A 16,844-nucleotide genomic window follows, 5' to 3' on the forward strand; every position below is an offset into this window, starting at 1 on the left:
TTGCTATATCGGGGAGACGAAACGACATGTCTCTGACCGAATTCGTGAGCACAAATCAGATTTGAAACACGGCAAAACGAATTCTTCTGCCGTAGCTGATCATTGTTACAACGTTGTGGGTGAACACGATATAATTTTCACCGATACCAAGGTTCTTTGCAAACCCACGTTTTTTTTTTTTTAATCAGAGATTTGTTCACGAGGCAATTCAGATCTACAAACACAGACACAATTTCAACCGAGAAGATGGTTTAAAATTAAGCAACCATTGGAAAGATGTTCTAAATCGAACCAAACATTAAACTAATTTCAATGGTACAGTATATTTTTTCAAGTAGTGGTACCCCAACCTTTCGCAGCACATGCGGATGCATGTGCACCCGCATGTTCACCCTCTCTACACCTTTCATCATGCTAAGTCCGCCAATTAAATGCTAATTTTTTTTGTTTATGTTAATTCCTTTGTCAAGGAACCTTGTTTCCTCGCACACAGCTTAAAGGTCGCGGTCTGAGTGTGGCTGTGTTTCACTCCAGCGCTGTCCTCGAAACAGTCTAGTCCCTTCACCTGATGAAGGCCGCTTGTGTTGTGTCTGAAACGTCGTGATTTTTTTGTTATTTTATTTTTACCTACGTGACTTTACCGAATAGAACCAAAGAGTATGGATACTTGCAGTCACGAAAGCTTCAAATCTAGAACAACAACAACCACAAAAACTTAGATTAAGGCCATCAGTCTAACTCTGTACTACAACAAAACAAACATGTCCAAACCAAAAAACTTTTCCAATCACCAAAAAATAAAGCCATAATTGCAACGTAACAGTGATCACAAGGACTGTGACCGAATTTTTACAATAAACTGCATAAATAACATAGCTGGCTGCATGAGTTACTCCACAACAATAGAAGCATCGGTCGGAGTATCAAATTTTTCAATGCACCTTTAAGATCAGCACGCTAAATGAAAATACAGATAAACATTTTATTTTACGCCAATGAATTGCAGTGGCAGCTTGGGGTGTACAACTCCTCTAGAGCAGTTTTGAGAGAAGATCTCATTGGTAGCGATTCAAGTTGCAGTTTATTGGCAATAGCATTCCAGACTCTGGGGGCATCAATAGCAAAGGCCCTTCCTCCAGTTTTTGTACAGCAATAGGGAATGTGAAGCTGGTAAATGAGCGAAGACCTGAGGTCAAATTTGTTCTTTGAAACAGAGAGGAGATCCAGCAGGTAGTCTGCGGATTTTTTTGTAAGTACATCGTGAATAAATAAGATCTGGTGCACACGCCGTCGATTGAGGAATCTTTTTCAATGGAGCGAGTTAAGTGTGTTCGATTCAACATCTCTCTGTCCGTCTGTGTCTCTGTGCGCCTCTGTGTGTCTCTCTCTGCCTGTCTCTCTGTCTCTGTCTATCTTTCTCTGTCTCTGTGTTCCTCTTGTCTGTGTCTGTCCGCCTGTCTTGTCTGTCTGTCTGTGTCTGTCTATCAGCGTCTGTCCAACCATAGTCAACGACTGTCAGTAGCAGCAGGCGCCCGTTCAGCTCCCACGGCTACACGCCACTCAAACTTGCTCCCAACACACAAAGACAAAGATCCCCCGTATAGCCTGCACAGAATGTTGGGGCAAGTGCAGTTAGCGAGCACCTATTAAGGGTGGAACGGCACACGAGGGGGTGGGTGCCAGCACCACGCCCGGCCGCCTTTGTCTTCCTAGTGGCAATGTTTACACACCGCACCAGGTACTTATTTGAGGCTGAGTCGACGTAGGGGAGGCTCAGGACCGGTTCAGAAAATCGTCACTGGCGGTGTTGGCCACGAGTGGGAATGGAACTCGGCTGGTCAAGAGCGGAGCGCAGCGCTGAGCATGACACTGCCGCTCCCCTTCTGCCAACAAACTTGAACTCTGACCCCGCTCTCGGACGTCACCGCTCAGCGTGACCTCATCGGCGTCAAACGCAAGGGGGCGGTGGGCCTCGCTAGTGACGTCATGTCACCAAGGTATTCGCATCACCCTTGACTACCGCGCTCTTGAGCGTGACGTCGCCTCCAGGTATGGGCGGGGACAATTAGCATAATTTATTCAAGTTACAGAGCCCCTTAATGTGGGAGGGGTATGTCTTGTACTACGGAAGTGACGTCACGTCACCTCCTGACGCGTGACGTCACGAGATAACCGGAAGCTGCCGCTCCGCGCGTGAACTGAAATCCAAGGTGAGAAATTCTCATCGCGGTTGTGGTGGTGGTTGTGGTGGTTGTGGTGGTGGTGGTGGTTGTGGTTGTTGTTGTTTCCCGAGGGATGTCAATTGAGTATCAGTGAGCATGGAAGCGATGTCCAGGTTGGAACTTTACAGCGCAGGGCCTAGCCACGCGGGGCCTTGCCTCCTGCCCTCGCCTGATTGCATTCGCTTCCATTCTCTTAAGTTAAATTTGTCTTGACCTGGCTCACTACTTTGTCACTTTGCATATTCACACAGTGTTGTATTCGTTTTTTACCAGGCCACTCCCGCGTTGAGCTGCTACACCGCTCTTGTTTTCAGAAGCGACCTGCCCACCACACAAGGTGAGGCTCGTCAACAGCGTGGCGGTGTTCACTCTAGACGCGGGGCGAGCCACGGTGGGGGGGGGTCACCTTATCTTTGTCACGTGACGTAGCTCACGTGACTTCTGCTGCGACAATGTCTGGATGTTTTTGCCTGAGGACGACCGCTCGAAACGTCGTGATTTATTATTTTAATTTATTTTTTCTACCTTCCGTGACTTTACCAAAAGAACCAAAGAGTATGGAATACGTCTTGTCCGCTGATCTTGTTCATATCTGGGTACATCGATATCCCACATTGCTTACACGTACACACCACACACAATGAAATAAATAGAAACTAGAACGACTTCCGGGGATGGGCAAAGATTGAGGAATCTCTTTCAATGGAACGAGTTAAGTTTGTTCGATTCAACATCTCTCTGTCCGTCTGTGTCTCTGTTCCCCTCTGTGTCTCTCTCTCGCTGACTGTGTCTCTGTCGTCTCTGTATCTTTCTTTCTGTGTTCCTCTTGTCTGTGTCTGTCCACCTCTCTCTTGTCAGTCTCTGCGTGTGTCTCTATCAGCGTCTTTCCAACCGTGTTCAACTACTGTCAGTAGCAACATGCGCCCACAACTACACGCGACTCAAACTTGCTCCGAGTCTCTGTGTGTACGTTGAACTTATTTCACACAATACGTAGCCAACCATGCTAAATCTGTGGGTCTCTGTGTGAGTCTCTGTGTGTATCTGGAACTTCTTTCGCACCGTACCTGTCGTCAGAGCTTCAACAGACCTGTCGTCCCGACACTGTGTCTGTGTGTGTGTATACACACACACACACACAGTGTGTACACGTACACACACAGTGTACACACAGTGTACACACACACAGTGTACACACACAGTGTTTACACACCCACTGTACACACACTGTGTACACACACACACAGTGTACACACACACAGTGTACACACACACACAGTTTGCACACGTACACACACAGTGTACACACAGTGTTTACACACACACAGTGTACACACACAGTGTTTACACACACACAGTGTACACACACAGTGTTTACACACACACAGTGTACACACACACAGTGTGTACACGTACACACACAGTGTACACGAAGTGTTTACACACACACAGTATATACACACACACAGTGTACACACACACACAGTGTACACACACACACAGTGTGTATACGTACACACACAGTGTACACACACAGTGTACACACACAGTGTTTACACACACACAGTGTGTACACACACAGTGTTTACACACACACAGTGTTTACACACACACAGTGTACACACACACAGTGTACACACACACAGTGTACACACACAGTGTGTACACACACACACAGTGTGTATACGTACACACACAGTGTACACACAGTGTTTACACACACACAGTGTACACACACAGTGTACACACACACACAGTGTGTACACGTACACACACAGTGTACACACATACACACAGTGTGTACACGTACACACACAGTGTACACACACAGTGTACACACATACACAGTTTGTACACGCACACACAGTGTGTGTACACAATAATGTCCACGTTGTTGTTGCTGAGCTCACACACCGAAGGGGTCTCTGTTCAAGGGAGGGAGCAATGGAAAATGAATCTAAATCAACTTAAACTCCAACACCGCTCTGTGACGTCACCACTCAGCATTACCTCATCGGCGTGAAACGCCAGGGGGAGGTGTACCTCGCTAGTGATGTCATGTCACCAAGGTATTTACCCCACCCCGACCACCGCTCTCTTGAGCGTGACGTCACCTCCGCTCGGCCCCTGCCGATATCTGTTCCAGTGCCAATCCTTATTTGGGCAAAGCTACTCACGGTGACTGGTGGCTCATTAACATAATGTATTCGTGAAAGCCGTCGCGAGTTTATTGCGACGAGTTTGGCACCCACGCCCCATCCCTCCACTTATGGGCCAGGCTCATTAACATAAATTATTTAAGTTACAGAGCCGCTCATTGTGGGAGGGGAGTGTCTTGTTCCCCGCAAGTGACGTCATCTCACCTCCTGCTGCCGCGTGACGTCACGAGGTAACAGGAATCTGCCGCTCCGCGCGTGAACTGAAATCCGAGGTGAGAAATTCTCATCGCGGTTGTGGTGGTTGTGGTTGTTGTGGTGGTTGTTGTGGTGGTGGTTGTGGTGGTAGTTGTGGTGGTTGTTGTGGTGGTTGTTGTGGTGGTCGTTGTGGTGGTGGTGGTTGTGGTGGTGATGGTGGTTGTGGTGGTGGTTGTTGTGGTGTTGGTTGTGGTGGTGGTTGTGGTGGTGGTTGTGGTTGGTGGTGGTGGTGGTTGGTGGTTGTAGTGGTGGTTGTGGTGGTGGTGGTGGTGGTGGATGTGGTTGTTGTTGACCGAGGTAGAGCCTCGCTATCTGTCTCATAGGGATGTCAGTTGAGTATCAGCGAGCATGGAAGCGATGTCCAGGTTGGAACTTTACAGCGCGGGGCCTAGCCACGCGGGGTCTTGCCTCCTGCCCTCGCCTGATCGCGTTTGCTTCAATTCTCTTGCTTATTTGAGCAATCTTCGTAAGAAAGTAATCAACCAGGCTATGCGTTACTTGTGTGTTGACCGACTCTCTGTGTTGCATTACATTTCCTAATTGTACTCAGTTTTATTAAGTGTGCTTTCTCTCTGTGTGTGTGTGCTCGTTTTATTATTTACTGCAGTTACCAAAGTTCCAAATCTCTCATTGACACAAGGCTGTAATTATAATATATTATTATAACAATTGGGGGACACAACCCTCCCAATTATCAAATATGCTCAAAATGTCCCCCCCCCCAATATATTTTTATAGCAATATATAATATTGCTATAAAAACATTTTCTAAATAATAATTGCTATGCTATGTTAATAAAAACAACAATTTGCTAAACCTTAGCCACAAAATCTGGACTTGTCTTCATATAACAATGCATAGATTTCTGTTTATATGATTGCGTTGTACTTTATGAATCCCTAATCTCTGCCATTACATACTATGAAACAAGAAAAGTTAAAAAATAAAAAACAGCTATGTAATACAATACAATATTAGACATGATTGTATAAAATAATACAAAATCCATCCCATGTGTTAGTGAAATTTGTTAATATTTTACGCAGGAAATGGCAGGAAATAAGTTTTAAAATTTACATTTTTTTCTGGGGGGGGGTTCCCAGACCCCCTGGAAGATTTGGTCTTCCCCAATGTTGACTCCATGGCTACGGCCTTGCATTGACTTGCTAATTTCTCTACCCCCCCCCCTCTCTCTCTCTATTTAAGACCTCGACACAGAGGCGTTGTTTGTCTGTGTGCGTGTCTCTCTCTGTGTGTCTCTGTGTTATCTCTGTCTATGTGTCTCCGTGTCTGTGTTTTGTCTCTCTCTCAAATTGAGCAATCTTTGGAAGAACGTTATCAACCAGGTGGGGTGTTGTTGACTGTTACGTTAGCCGACTCTCTGTGTTGTATTGCATTACGTTTCTAAGTTTAACTAGGTTTAATTTCTCTTTCACTTGTACCTGATGATGATTGCTTGTGTTGCAATCGAAACGTCGTATGCTATTTGCACACAGCGATGGTGTACGGTGCTTTTTGTGGAATATTTTTGCTGTTTTCCCCTGGATTTTCTGCTTGCACAGTCACTTTAAGATGTTTTCTTGTTCATGTTTTTGTTTGTTGCGGTTGCACCCGATTCAAGAGCCGAATGGCTCACGGGGCTATACCAAATAAATGAAACTGAAACTATTATTTCACGTCTTTATTTTTTCTACGTGACTTTACCGAAAGAACCAAAGAGTATCTTGCTTAAGTTTTAATTTCTCTTCACCTGCCTCGCTACTCTGTAACTTTGTTTTGTTTTAAATATTCACAGTTTTTTTATTTTTTTACCAGGCCACACCCGCGTTGAGCTGCTGTACCGCTCTTGTTTTCAGAAGCGACCTGCCCACAACAACAACAACAAGGTGGGGCTTGTCAACAACGTGGTGGTGTTCACTCTAGACGCGTGGCGGTGTTCACTCTAGACACGTGGCGGTGTTCACTCTAGACGCGTGGCGGTGTTCACTCTAGACGCGTGGCGGTGTTCACTCTAGACGTGTGGCGGTGTTCACTCTGGGCACGTGGCAGTGTTCACTCTAGATGCGTGGCGGTGTTCACTCTAGACACGTGGTGGTGTTCACTCTAGATACGTGGCGGTGTTCACTCTAGACGCGTGGCTGTGTTCACTCTAGATGCGTGGCGGTGTTCACTCTGGACGCGTGGCTGTGTTCACTCTAGATGCGTGGCGGTGTTCACTCTGGACGCGTGGCGGTGTTCACTCTGGACGCGTGGCGGTGTTCACTCTAGACGCGTGGCGGTGTTCACTCTAGACGCGTGGTGGTGTTCACTGTAGACGCGTGGCGGTGTTCACTCTAGACGTGTGGCGGTGTTTACTCTAGACGCGTGGCGGTGTTCACTCTAGACGCGTGGCGGTGTTCACTCTACTTGGTGGAGTAAGGAAGCATGAATTCTGAGCAGGTGAAGGTGGCCAGGCGTGGGTCTGGACACACCACCACCTGTGAACCATGCCAGTGTGTGACAGTGGTGGAGCCAGTGGGGGTGGGGTGGCACGTGCCCCCCAACGATCCGATCGATATCCCTAATTTTGATAGGATCATTGGGGTTTAATAGTAACTAGCTTCACTACCCGGCTTTGCCCGGGACTTGGATTCTTGTCTTGGATAAATTTCATATTCCCTCATATTTCACTGAAAAACCCTTAATAAATGTGATGCTTGCAAGAAAGGAAAAAGCCGAAACAAATAAATGTACTAAATCGGATGTTTTCACTCAAGGAAATTTTACCTTAATCCACTTCTGCATAAGGTCGATTTTGGCCACTCGGTAAGGGAATGACGTGGCGAGCTGAAAATAGTCGCGTTCACTTAGAAATTCCAAACAGCATAAGCTGTGAAAATTTCCTGATGCCAGAGCTCAGCTTTGGAGAGTTTTTGCTGCTTCACGCAAACAAACATATGTAATGTTCAGCTTCATATTTAAGATAGCAGTTCTACCGTTTTTTCGCACAGATATGTATTGAAACTTCGACAAGCCAATGGCTTCATCGGCCAGGAGCGACGCGCCACCTAAAATCTCCCGGCACGCTGTTAACAGCTCTAAGCATTGCAGAGCGCTTAACTCAGGTATGTTGCAGGTTGACGCCACAAACTTCATGGTCATACAAAATACAAATGTGTACTTTTATACTTTTTTTCATTGTGTACAGTATGGAACCTACCCACATGCCAAATTTCAAGTGTGTAGTGTTGTATAACAGCTCTAGAAGTACGGCGCGCGAAGAGCCGTATGGTAGGGGTAAGCCTTGCAGAGCGCTTAACTCAGGTGTGTTGCGAGTTGACGTCACACACTCCATGGTCATTTTCCCAACCCCACCCCCCCCCCAAAATACAAAAGTATTTTTATACTTTTTTCATTGTGTACAGTATGGAACCTACCCACATGCCAAATTTCAAGTGTGTAGTGTTGTATATGTGGTTATGAAAATTTGATGAAAATAATGAAAATTAGATGAAATTTGCATTATTTATCCGAAATTATGTTAATTTGTGTAATCATGCTTATAAATTATGCTAATTTGAGAGATAATCGTATTAATTTATGCGAGTGGGTGTGGTTATGATAATGCAGGTAGTTATGATAATCGGGCCCAGCCTCGGTGACGAAGGTTGGTTATCAATTAGAATAATGCAATTAATCGTATGCAGTTATGCAGGTGTTGTGAGCATGAATGAGAGAGTCAACTCGACTCCGTCGTTTAACTCCGTATTATCAATAAGGATACGATTATTGTCGCTTTAATGTTTATTGATTATGTGTGTTAGTGTGCTTATGATAGGTCCCCCAAAGTTTAAATCTCAATCACAGAACAATTCTTAAGCAGAATCACGGAAAGAATCGCACACAACCCTTCCGCTTTAATCAATTTTATTTTCTAGCTAAACTTTAATTTTTGGATAATATGAGAACTCTCAATCTCGGAATTTCAACACAGCATTAACACGGTAACCATCACGATTGCGTTGTTTCACTTCGATAACGGCACCTGTGGTTAATTCCCAACGCGTAACGCAATTAATCGGTTGTTGAGAGAGATTAACACATGCAGAACTATTCTACCAAAACCGTAACTCTATCATATGCAAATTCGTATACTTGAATTGTTACACAACACGGCACTCGGTCATTGATCATACGCGACCCTGAATGCAAATTCTTGTCACGTTGTTAACCAGTAGGACGATTGATTATTATGCAACACTGTTCATATGAAAAGACACTCAAACCATTATTGTTCCTAAAGGCACAAATATGCGTTCATTGATTCGTCATGTTCATTCATGGATACATCAGCAAGATTATGCAATTAAAATGAACGACTCAAATACTCCCAAGTGACCGTATCCAAGTAACTCAATGGCCACAATATTTTCCTTTGAGATTCTTATCTTGGACCAATCTTTTCATTAATTGTGGCCAGATCCCTGACTGGGAAACTGGTTGAACACGCTATTCACCCCCCCCCCCCCCCCCCCCCCCCCCCCCCCCCCCCCCCCGTGAGCGGCGCTCCGTGGTGAAGGTGCCAATAATGAATCCGTATTGATGGATCAGTTGGTAACTTATGCGATTGGCAGTACAGCCCCAACAAAATATTAACGAGGAAAATTATGAACTCATAACCGACGGATTGTTCACTCGGTCATTGCGATGCTCTCACAGTCACGGATGGTTTACCGACTTGAGGTTAGGGCTTTTGTTAATGACTTGCGTGGGTGTTGAGTGATATGGATTGTGGGGAGTTGGTTCACAGTTCGGAATTAATTATTTGCGACAAGCAGACGCCTGGTTGTTGTGTGGTGAGGGGCAGTGCATCATACGTGTGGTCGATTCCTCCTTCGCGGTGGTCCATTCGGGTCTGGCTGACGTAGTTGTAGTTGCGATGGTCGTGGGTCGGTGGCGCACACGGCTCGCTCACAGCGGCGCTGGCCACCAACAGCGGGCAGAGTGTCGCCAATCGGCGACACTCGCCAATCTGGCGAGTTTGTAGAGGCTTCTCCTGCGTCGGTGGTGGCTGGTCTTCTGCTGAGATGGGTTGAGCTGGTCTTCTGGTGAGATGAGTCTTCTGGGTTGAGCTGGTCCCGCAGGCTGATGAGTTGAATTCAATGCTGGAGCGCTCTCTTTTTATGCCAAAATTTCTCCCCTTTAGCTCCTCCTCACGAGGCGGAGCTACCTTTGATCTGGTTGTGTGTCGGTGGTGAGGGTTCGTGTGTCAGAGTGCATGTTTGTGTGTGTGTGTGTCATTTATGACATGGTTCTGGTCGGGTCTTCCTCGAGCCATAAACCATCAAGGGAAAGAGACGCTTCGATTCATCTCGAAGGCGTCTGTCTGTCTACGCTATCCATCCGGAGGCAGGGGCGGGTTCCCCCCCCCCCCTCCCCCTTTTGTTACAAGTTTCCAACGCACAAAGAAATGGTTAGGTTTTAAAGTTTAACATTTCTCATCACAGTTGGTATCGTGTCACCCACAGTTATGATCCTGCCTGTGATTCAGGGTATTTGATTTTATTTCCAAGTGAAGATGCTCTCTCGAGCGCATGCATATTCTTATCACGTGCTGCGTGGAGAGACAAAGGTGGCCGGAATCTTTCTATCTCTCTATACCTTGAGTTTACATCGCTCAAATATCACTTCGATTTTATATTCGACCAGTTTGATCCACCCCGTTATCTTGCCTCTTACTCAGTTTTATTAATTTTCGTCATTCTGTGTCTTATCATCATATAGATGTATTGCGATTTTCTTTAACTTAAAGCTTGCTCGCCTGGCTTTGCTGCCCGTGGTTGCGGGGTGGGGCCATTATTAAGCCCCGCGTCGGGTGTGCAGATGGCCCTTGCGATAATAATCTCCTTGCTCTGGTGTGAAATTCCTTCTCGCGCTCTGCGGGAGAGACAAAGGCGGACGGGAGTCCCTCTCTCTCTGGCTGTTTTCGGTTTAATGTTTCTCAAATACCATTTGGTCTTATGTTCACCAAGGCTCGTGATTTGTAACTCTGTCCTCCCGACGCACCTCTCGGGTTACCGAGATTCGCATTGTTATGATGGAGTTATAATAACGAAAAATAATGTTTATCCTGAGTTTAAGAGGTCCGTTTCTTGATTGTCTGTGACATATCCCTTGGTTCTGTAAGGTTCTATAATGGGATATCGTTTAAGGTGAACACGTTATTATGAATCTTATGTATGCCACAGGTATTTTGTATTTTTCTTTAACTTAAAGCTTGCTCGCTGGCAGCTATGGCATTTTGGAGAGTCATCCCCCCGTCCCCATCCTCCTTTGTTTCCGAAGGGTATCGTGGGGGGTAAGTTTGCGTGTGGGGTGGGGTGTGTTTTCTCATTAAACCCGGCTGGCTCGCTCCAGATGGCCCCTTATGATAAGGTGTAATCCCTGCTTCTCCGCGCTGCGAGAGAGACAAAAACGGTCGGGAGTCTCTTGGAATATTGTTTAACTCGTTTCGTAAGTTTGCCCGTTCGCATCATTCCTTCTCGAAAACCTTTGACATGACTCGGTATTTCTGTCGCCAAGCTTGTGATTTAACAGTAAAAGTATTAAAGGTGAAAATCATTTGATATCGAATTAATAATTGGGTAATTATTCACTGATGTATCTGGTGGCCTGGTCTTAATTGGAGTGAGCGTGAGGATCGCTAATTTTAGCTTATTCTTGTAATTGCATTTTTTTATTTTAACTGTTGATTTAATAGCAAATAAGAGGGAAATGTGTTGAACTCGTTGGTGTCAATGTGTCTACCTGCCTGACGCATCTCCCCTCTGAGAGACCCTTCCTTAGGGGCAAATCATACACTTGTTCATCTGGAGATCTTCGCAGATAGCTGTTAACATCCTCGCCTCGAGAGTTTATTATTTCCTTATTTATTTATGGCTTTGTTTATGATCGACATCTGGTTTCCCTGTGTGACTGGCTTACGTGTTTTATTAATTAATTTTTGTCAAAAAATGAGATATATATAAAACGGCAAATATTATTGTTAATCTTAATTTTGGAAAAGGCTCAGACACACAACAGTAGCATGTTGGGAAGTATGCTAAACACTTTCGAACAGACACACATATCCACACATTTCGCTTTTATATATATGGATAAATCAGCATTTTGCGACCCCCCACTGCCACCGTGTGGCATATTATTACGTGCCAGGGACTTTATGAGAGGACAACAGTCCGAGTCCATAATTGGAAATAAGTAACGGCAAAGCAGTTACAAATGACTCACAGAATTGTGCGCAGTTGCGTATACAGTACACGACTTCCCTGATGGCAAACACCTTCAGCGAGCGCGATGCCTATCACACGCGTCGAATAAAAAGCAAGGGACAAGTCCTTACTTACTAACAACTCCTTACTAACAACTCCTTACTTACTAACAACTCTTTACTTACTAACAACTCCTTACTAACAACTCCTTACTTACTAACAACTCCTTGCTTACTAACAACTACTTACTAACAACTCCTTACTTACTAACAACTCCTATCATTTTTCATTGCTGGAGGGGTTGCCCTCCCTACCTGAAAATCCTGGCTCCACCTCTGAGTGTGTGACAGTGTCAAGTTTGTATTTGCAGTAAAGTCTATTAACTCTATTGAGTATGGCGGTTATCGCAAAACAGTAGTTTATTTAGTTTTTCTCCGGAACTCTTTGTAAGAATGGAGTCAGGAAGTTATCACAGCAAACGTGCAGCTGAAGTCGGAACTGTTCATCCCAGCATTCAAGGACATCTGTGCCTGGCTTCACACCTCTAAGTTGTGATTGAACATTCATTTATGCATTTCTGCATGACACAAATAGTATTATTTTCAACACCCTTTGCTATGTCATGTGAATTTAGCTTTCATAAATATTCCTTTTCAAGCAAAACAACTGAAATTGTGTGCTCGGAATTTTGGGTTAACATTCATTTTGAAGATACGAGGGCTTCCAGGCACGTTTATGACCATTAGCCCTCTCATTGTATGCCATAACAGCCCGTGTGATGAATTTGGGACACTTTTTCACTATATCATGAATATATAGACGTGTAAGTCATGTGTTACTGTGTGTATGCATTCCTCTGTGCATCGATACTGACGTGTAGATTGTGTGGATATTTTTTTTCTGTCTGCAGCTGACGCTTCCTCTGTTGCTTCCTCTGCAGAATTGGTCTGATGGAGCAAAGGCACTCGGCGCAGCTCGGTGCAAAAAGGCATCAATGCGACCGTTGTGCATACAGCACGGATCGTACTGAACATTTGACACAGCACCAGAGAACTCACACGGGAGAGAAACCCTTCAAGTGCAGTGTGTGTGGGAAGGCGTTTGCCCAATCATCTACTCTTAAAAAACACCAGAGAACTCACACGGGAGATAAACCCTTCAAGTGCAGTGTGTGTGGGCTGGCGTTTACACAGTCATCTAATCTTGTAGCACACCGGAGAACACACACGGGAGATAAACCCTTCAAGTGCAGTGTGTGTGGGAAGGCGTTTGCACATTCATCTAATCTTGTAGCACACCAGAGAACACACACGGGAGAGAAACCCTTCAAGTGCAGCGTGTGTGGGAAGGCGTTTGCACAATCATTTGCTCTTAAAAAACACCAGAGAACACACACGGGAGAGAAACCCTTCTTGTGCAGTGTGTGTGGGAAGACATTTGCACAGTCATATACTCTTGTAACACACCAGAGAATACACACGGGAGAGAAACCCTTCAAGTGCAGTATGTGTGGGAAGGCGTTTGCACATTCATCTGCTCTTGTAAGACACCAGAGAACACACACGGTAGAGAAACAATTCTAGATTTAAAGCTTTCGTGACTGCTAGGATCCATACTCTTTGGTTCTATTGGGTAAAGTCACGTAGGTGAAAATAAAATAACAAAAAATCACGACGTTTCGGCCACAACACAAGCGGCCTTCATCAGGTGAAGGGACGAGACTGTCTGGAGGACAGCACTGGAGTGGAAGAAGCCACGCTTAGATCACGACCTTTAAGCTGTGTGAGAAGAAAAAGACCAGGCGCCTTGACAAAGGAATTAGCATATAATTTAGCATTGAAATGGCTCATTGAAATAGCTAAGTTAAAGTATACACATCCGCAGAGGTACCCTTTGACAAAGGAATTAGCATCGAATTTAGCATTAACTTTAACACAGATATTTCTGTGACCAGTTACAAGCTAATCACTCAGCTATTTCAATGCTAAATTCGATGCTAATTCCTTTGTCAAAGGGTACCTCTGTGGATGTGTATACTTTAACTTAGCTATTTCAATGAGCCATTTCAATGCTAAATTATATGCTAATTCCTTTGTCAAGGCGCTTGGTCTTTTTCTTCACACACAGCTTAAAGGTCGTGATCTAAGCGTGGCTTCTTCCACTCCAGTGCTGTCCTCCAGACAGTCTCGTCCCTTCACCTGATGAAGGCCGCTTGTGTTGTGGCCGAAACGTCGTGATTTTTGTTATTTTATTTTCACCTACGTGACTTTACCCAATAGAACCAAAGAGTAAGGTAGAGAAACATTTCAGGTGCACTCCGTGCAGGATGGTGTTTGCACTTTCATCAAATCTTCATGTACACCAGAGAACACACACAGCAGATAAACCCTTCAAGTGCAGTGTGTGTGGGAAGGCATTTACATTTTCATCTGCTCTGGTAACACACCAGAGAACACACACGGGAGAGAAACCCTTCAAGTGCAGTGTGTGTGGGAAGGCGTTTGCACAGTCACCAAATCTTCATGTACACCAGAGAGCTCACAAGCATCGGAAGATCCACAAGGAGTGGAGTCTGAAATCATCTTGTGAAAGTCAAAGTGCCGCAATGAGCCCATCATGAAACAAGAACCGGAAGAAAATCCCAGCCTGGACACTTTTAAAGGTATCGAGGTAAAATATGTGGAGGTGAAGGTGAAATGTGAAGAAGTGATGGTGAAGAGCGAAGAAGTGAAGGTGAAATGTGAAGAAGTGATGGTGAAGAGCGAAGAAGTGAAGGTCAAATGTGAAGATGAAAATTCTACTCCAAAATCGGACCTTCACATCGATGGAGGCAACGTGAAGCAGGAGGAGAATTCTCACTGTGAGGCAGAGCGAGGCAACTCCCAGCAGTTTGTGGAAGTGGAGGTGTGGGTGGACTTCCTCCCAGACAATACAAAGTCAAATGGAGACCCGGTAGATGTGTAAGCTGGAGACGATGTCGCTCCAATAGATGTACCGTTGTCACAGGCCTTTAATGACAAGAATGTGAAGTTGAACACTCAATTCCTAGGTTCAACCTGCAGGGTAAGAGCGGCCAGTCTTTGTGGACCTGTGGGTTGGGTAGATCTCTAACCAGAAGCGAGAGGCAGTAAGCTCCCAAGCATTCACTAGTCTAATAATTCCATTTATATGGTGCTTGCTTAATCGCCTCTGGCAATTCGGAGTTTTGTATCGTATCTCGTCTCAAACACTCGAAGAGCATCCCCAAGTAGTAGCTGCCCCTGTTTGGCACAAGGTGGTGGCCCTGCACTGGCGTGCATGTGGACAAGAGCTTGTCAGTAGGGGGTGATGGTTGATGTGGCATCTCAGTTGTGGAGTTTGTAGGTAATGTTTAGAATTTTATACATTTTGGCCCAGACGCCAACATGCAATGGCCTACTCATTTTGAATGGTGCAATGGTACGTTGTATATACACTGTTAAGCAGACGGTGCGTATGTTTTAAAATAGCTTCTTGTTAGTACGATGTAACCTGATGCAGTATATTTCAGTGCAGTATTTCAATTTTGTTAATATTCCTGTCAATAATTTAGAATGAATACTTGTCCAATTGTGTGCGTATATGTAACATTTTGCCTATAAGGGTCAAACATTGAATAAGTGATGCTTGGACAAAGTGTGTATTTTGGAAGTAACCTGTACAGATAACTCAGGTGAGACTCATTGTTCTGGTGATGCAGGTCAGAGGGTATTTTTCTGTTGTCAGGAAGCATCTCCCTCTGGAGCAACTCATTGTTTTATTAAATAGGCAGCACACTCGGATCATTTATCAGTTACAAGGCATACCACTCAAAAGTTACACATAGAGGAGATACATTCTCTAAAACACGAATTATAATTTTGTATTACGTGTTGACGTAGGTTTTTTCGAATTAGCACGAGAAATGGTCCTTGCTGATTAACGTCTGGATGTTCACAACCGAGGGTTGGAGCAAGCCTGACCGCCTGCGGCGCCCCTCACAACCATTTACGGCCTTGGGCCAGGAAAGTCACGAAAAGAATTGCACACGAACGACGCCTCCACGTAAGCTCCCGATGCTCCGTTTTGAAGTTTGAAAATGAAACAACTTTGTACTGTATTATGTTTTTAATTAGATAATTGTATTTCTTCATTAAAAGCTTATTCATTGAAAACGATATTTCGTGTGAATTTCCTCTCGTCGTTAAGTAGATGGCCTTGCCGGGGGTTCGGTTCGATGCGGACTTTCACCTGGTTGGGATCGCGGGATCGAGATGAGGCGACACAGAGCTGGCCGTGCGACAAGACCGCCGTCCGCAGATCGAACGTCTGTCCCTGCGCCTCCGTCATTAATGCAGGGGGCGCATTGGTTTGCAACGCCTCCTGCATGAAAACTCTCTGCATGTGGAGTGGGATCCAGAGGGAAATCAACGCAACCACAGGGAGAGAGAGAGAGAGACACGCAAACTCCAAATATACAGCAAGCGTCAGGGTCGGGTTCGTACCCACGACTTCCTGTATGCCAGGAGAGGTAGTTAACATCTCACCGCATGGAGAGAGAGACACGCAGCCTCAGCGATGTTGATTGATCTTCAATGAATTACTTGGTGGAGTAAGGAAGCATTAATACTGAGTGAATGAAGGTGGCCAGGCATGCGTCTGGACACACCACCAACTGTTTACCATGCCAGTGTGTGACAGTGTGAAGTTTGCATTTGCAGTAAAGTCTATTAACTGTATTGAGCAGGGAGGTTGTATCAAAACAGTTTATTTTTGTTTTCCTCTGGAACTCTTTGTAAGAATGGAGTCAGGAAGTTATCACAACACACGTGCAGCTGAAGTCGGAACTGTTCATCCCAGCATTCAAGGACATCTGTGCCTGGTTTCACACCTCTAAGTTGTGATTGAACATTCATTTATGAATTTCTGCATAACACAAATAGTATTATTTTCCACACCC

The 16,844-nt window shown here is 45.1% G+C and overlaps 1 long non-coding RNA gene across 2 annotated transcripts; it reads left to right on the plus strand.

The window, feature by feature from the left end:
* The first annotated feature begins 1,782 nt into the window (after window positions 1–1,782).
* LOC142908270 (uncharacterized) lies at window positions 1,783–16,059 on the plus strand. 2 transcript variants are annotated; one of them, XR_012931664.1, is made up of 6 exons: window positions 1,783–2,210; window positions 2,496–2,559; window positions 4,531–4,653; window positions 6,453–6,523; window positions 7,628–7,741; window positions 12,828–16,059. It is a non-coding gene; the product is annotated as an uncharacterized LOC142908270 (long non-coding RNA). The 2 variants fall into 2 exon arrangements; XR_012931665.1 differs by lacking the exon at window positions 4,531–4,653.
* The last annotated feature ends 785 nt before the right edge of the window (window positions 16,060–16,844 follow it).

This window comes from Petromyzon marinus, assembly GCF_048934315.1.
Source record: "Petromyzon marinus isolate PM22_M1 ecotype Great Lakes invasive population chromosome 78 unlocalized genomic scaffold, UKy_Petmar_22M1.pri1.0 chr78_unloc.1, whole genome shotgun sequence".
Lineage (NCBI taxonomy): Eukaryota > Metazoa > Chordata > Hyperoartia > Petromyzontiformes > Petromyzontidae > Petromyzon > Petromyzon marinus.